General features: G+C 33.9%; 1 long non-coding RNA gene across 4 annotated transcripts in view; it reads right to left on the reverse strand.

The window, feature by feature from the left end:
• Positions 1-5,000, reverse strand: part of LOC123512783 — an 80,782-nt gene that overhangs the window by 13,515 nt on the left and 62,267 nt on the right. For all 4 annotated transcript variants that reach the window (XR_006677184.1, XR_006677186.1, XR_006677183.1 and 1 more), the window contains one exon: positions 3,823-3,926. This is a non-coding gene — a long non-coding RNA (uncharacterized LOC123512783). The remainder of the gene's footprint in view (positions 1-3,822; positions 3,927-5,000) is intronic.

Below are 5,000 nucleotides of genomic sequence, written 5' to 3' on the forward strand. Positions count from 1 at the left end.
AAAGAAGGAAAAGAAAAAAATAAACGAAAGAAATGAAGAAAAAAGAGAAAAGAACAAAACTAAATAAAAAAAATAAGAAACGAACGAAATAAAGAAGAAAAACAAAAGTACATGATAAAATAGAGAAAAGAAGAAAAAAAAAAGAAAAAAAAAGATGAGAGAATTTCTTATTCATTCCTCTTAAACAATGCAAAGAGAACCAATATTTTTCATTTTTTCTCATTTTCTTTCATTCAACAGCGGAGAGCGAACGAAAATATAAGGAGACAAAAATGAAGATTAACAAGGAACCGAAAGAGAAGAGGGATAAACGCTGATAAATAATGGAAGAGACGAAATAAAAAGAGACAGATACAGATTGAAAAAGAAACGAACAATGGCAAGAATAGAAAATAAGATAAAGAAGAAGAGAAAGAGAAAAATGGATAACAGAACTGGAAGGAAAGAGAATTAAGTAGATAACTGATAACTGGAAGTGAGAAAATGAAAAAATAATCACGAAAACAAGATAAATTGACTTAGAGAACTAATAAGATGTAGATAAGAAGAAAGGAATAACAAGGAACCGAAAGAGAAGAAGGATAGACGCTGATAAATAATGGAAGAGACGAAATAAAAGCAGATTGAAAAAGAAACGAACGATGGAAAGATTAAGAAGATAAAGAAAAAAGGCAAAGAGAAAAAGAGACAGAGAAAAATGGATAACAGAACTGTAAGGAAAGAGAAAGATGTAGATAACGCAAGTAAAAGGGAATAACTGATAACACGAAGAAAATACAGGAATAGTGGAAAAATGAAAAGAAAATGTACACAAAAGATAAACTGACTTAAGAGAATTGATAAAGATTGGAATAAGAGGAAAAAATACACAAATAAGGAAATAGTTGGGAAAATAAAAGAAAATGTTAAGAAAAGGTAAACTGACTTAAGAGAATTGATAAAGATAGGAATAAGAATAAAATAAACTTGTAATTGTAGTTAGCTAAAAAAAAAAAAAACTAAACTAACTTAACCTTTCATTCTTTTCATTTATTTTTTTATTAATCTCTCTCTCTCTCTCTCTCTCTCTCTCTCTCTCTCTCTCTCTCTCTCTCTCTCTCTATTCCCTTCTTTCAATTACCGTTTTGTTTGATTTATTCTATTCATTTTTTCTATTCAAAATAATTACACCCATTAAGTACATCCAACGTAACGTAATCCAACGTAACGTAACCCAACGGAACGTAACCCAACGGAACGTAAACTGACGTAACGTACCGTAACAAAAGAGTGGAGATAAGTTAGGAAAGGGTTGAAAGGAAGACTTGGAGGACACTGGAGCATAAAAGGAGGTGGTGGTGGTGAAGGAAGAGGAGGAGGAGGAGGAGGAGGAGGAGGAGGAGGAGGAGGAGGAGGCAAGAAAGGCGAATAGTGACTACTGGGCATAAGATGAAGGAGTCAGTGTGATAATAGATAGAAAATTGCGTAGGACATGAGAAAATAGAAGAAGGAAGGAAGGAAGAAGAAAAAAAGAACGAAAAAGAAGAAAGGAAGGAATGATAAAATGTAGAAAAAGACACAAATTCAGAAAAAACGATAAGAAAAGAGAGAGAAGGATAGAAGGAAGGAAGGAAGGACAAAAAAAGACGATAAAGAAGAAGGAAGAAAAGGAGAAGAGAAAGTCGAAGAAGGACAAGATTGATGAAGACAGGAATGAAGAACGAAAGGAAGGATGAAAGATGGAAGAGAGGAAGGGCGGAAGAAACGAAGGAGAAGAAGAAAAAGAGTAACAAGATGAAAAGAAAAAAAACATGAAAACCACAGAGAGAGAGAGAGAGAGAGAGAGAGAGAGAGAGAGAGAGAGAGAGAGAGAGGTGCTAGCGATCAGTGTGGCGTAAATGGAAGTAAATTGAAAGACAGAAAAAGACCAATTGAAGTGAGAGAAAGAAATTGCTTAATGGAAAACAGCAGTAGGGAGAAATTGGTGTGTGTGTGTGTGTGTGTGTGTGTGTGTGTGTGTGTGTGTGTGTGTGTGTGTTGTACAAAATATGATACTCAAATTCACCCAAACAGGTACAGACATTTAACACACACACACACAACATGTCCTTTCCAATCCTTATATAAAACTGCAACGGAAAATTCACACACACACACACACACACACACACACACACACACACACACACACACACACACACACACACACACACACAATAATTAATGGCAAAAATTAGTCTGTCTGTATTTGGAGTTTAGTCAATTCTACTGGACAATTACTATAACGAGGTTGTGATGGCTTGCTCTCCCTCTTGCTCTCTCTCTCTCTCTCTCTCTCTCTCTCTCTCTCTCTCTCTCTCTCTCTCTCTCTCTCTCTGCTACAGTTTTTCGGTTTTTTTTTCTCTATTACTTCTTTTCCTACTTTTTCATCCTTTTCTGTGTCTTTTCCTCTACTTTTTTCTAGTTTACCTTTTTGTCTTGCTTTTCCTTTTCATTATTTCTACTTTTTTTTTCTTCTTTTCATTGTTTTCCCTCCTATTTCAATACTCCTACTTTCTTTCATTCGTCCTTTTCTTATTTTCCTTTATTTCTTGTCAATTTCCTGTATTTTTCTTACTTTCCCATACTTTCCCCATCATATTTTCCTTCTTTTCTTATTTGATTAAGGAAAACACTTTATTTCGTCTTTTCCTCGTTTGATTATTAATTTTCTTTAGCTTCTACACCACCACCATCACCACAACCACAACCATCACCACAACCACCACCATTTCCACCACCACCAACAACTACTACTAACAACTATTTATTTTTTCCTTTCATTTTTCCTCCATTTTAATTATTTTTCTTTTCTCTCTCTCCTATTTTCGCAACTTTTTATTTTCTTTCTACTTTCTTCTCACTTTTCATCACCAGTCAATTTTTCTCTCATTTATTTTTCTCCTTTCTTTTTTTTTTACCTTTTCAATCATTTTCCTCTTTCTCCTATATCAAAAATTTTCCTCTTTCTCCTTTATCAAAAATTTTCGTAATCTTTATCTTCCTTCTCTTCTTCTTTCTTTTCTTACTTTTATCAGATTTATTTCTTTCCTTATATTTTTCTACCCTTTTAATCATTTCTATTCTTTTCCCCTTTATCAAAATGTTTCTAATCTTTTATCTTCCTTTTCTTCTTATTCACTTTTCTCTCATTCATTTCTTTCTTTATTTTTTCACCCCTTCAATCATTTCCTCATCTTTAATCTTCCTTCTCTTCTTTCTTACTTTTCATCACCACTCTCCTCACGTGTATCTATTAATCTTGACGTTCTGGTGTAGATTATAATTACTTTCACCATTGTCTCACCACCACCACCACCACCACCACCACCACCAAGCTCAATCATTAGGTAAGGCAGGTGTGATCAGTTCATTTGGTGAGTGATGTGTGCTGTCCAGGTGTTGCATTGGTTCATTAGCTAGACGGACAGGTACGAGGAGAGAGAGAGAGAGAGAGAGAGAGAGAGAGAGAGAGAGAGAGAGAGAGGAGAGGAGAGAATTTTCACATTAAGTAATTCGAGTCAAGAAAACGAAAAACGGAAGAAAATATGATAAAATGAAAGAAGAACAGGTAGAAAAATAAATACAGGATATGAGAGAGAGAGAGAGAGAGAGAGAGAGAGAGAGAGAGAGATGGTTTTCACATAATTTAATCCAAGTTAGACAAGAAAAAAGTTATGAATAATCTAGAAAAGGGAAAAAAATGATAAAATGGAATAAACAGAGAGAGAGAGAGAGAGAGAGAGAGAGAGAGAGAGAGAGAGACAGACAGACAATGACCACCTCAACACCTCAAACACTTACCTGGCAACACTGTTCATTAATGCCACCTGCTTCTCACAAGGTCCCGCCAGTTTACCACTTAATGAGTCAGGTGAGCGAGCAGTTTCCAGGTGTCACTCCCGCACCTGAGAATACCGAAGATAGGATGATAGTGATAAGATAGTGATGATTATGATGATAGGTATAGGAATAGAGTAATAATAAGAATAGTGGTAATAGTGATGATAGTAATAGGAATAGTAATAATAAGAATGATGATTATTGTGATGATAGTAAGATAAGGATAGTTGTGATAGTAAGATAGTAAAGATAAATGTGAGTCATCCTCTATGTCACCAACAACAAAAGCTTAACTGCCAACACAAAACAAAAGCTTTACTGACAACACAAGACAAAAGCTTTATTGACAACACTAATGGAACAAAAGCTTGTCTGACAACACACAATACAACAACAGCTTTATTGTCAACACAAGACGAAAGCTTAACTAGCAAAGCAAGGCAACCAAAGCTTAACTGACAACAAAACAATAACAAAAGCTTAACTGGCAACATAATGGAACGAAAAGCTTAACTGGTAACATAATGAAACGAAAAGCTTAACTGGCAGCAACACAACAAAAGCTTTAATGACAAAATACAACAAAAGCTTAACTAACAAAACAAAAGCTTAACAAAACAAAAGCTTAACTAAAAACATAAAAGCTTAAGTAACAACACAAAAGCTTTATTAACAACACAAAAAGCTTATTTTAACAACACAAATGCTTATCTTAACACAAAAGCTTAACTTACAAAACAAAAGCTAACTAACAACACAAAAGCTTAACTAACACAAAAACTTATCTTAAGAACACAAAAGCTTATCTTAACACAAAAGCTTAACTAACACAAAAGCTTATCTTAACACAAAACCTTACCTAACAACAAAAGCTCAACTAACAACACAAAAGTTTAACAACAAAAACTTATCTTAAGAACACGAAAGCTTATCTTAACACAAAAGCTTAACTAACATAAAAGCTAATCTTAACACAAAACCTTACCTAACAACACAGAAGCGTAACTAACAACACATCAAAAGCTTAACTAACAACACAACAAAAGCTTTATTAACAACACAAAAAGCTTATCTTAACACAAAACCTTATCTTAACACAAAAGCTTAACTAACAACACAAAAACTTATCTTAAGAACAC

This window comes from Portunus trituberculatus, chromosome 4 (assembly GCF_017591435.1).
Source record: "Portunus trituberculatus isolate SZX2019 chromosome 4, ASM1759143v1, whole genome shotgun sequence".
Classification (NCBI taxonomy): domain Eukaryota; kingdom Metazoa; phylum Arthropoda; class Malacostraca; order Decapoda; family Portunidae; genus Portunus; species Portunus trituberculatus.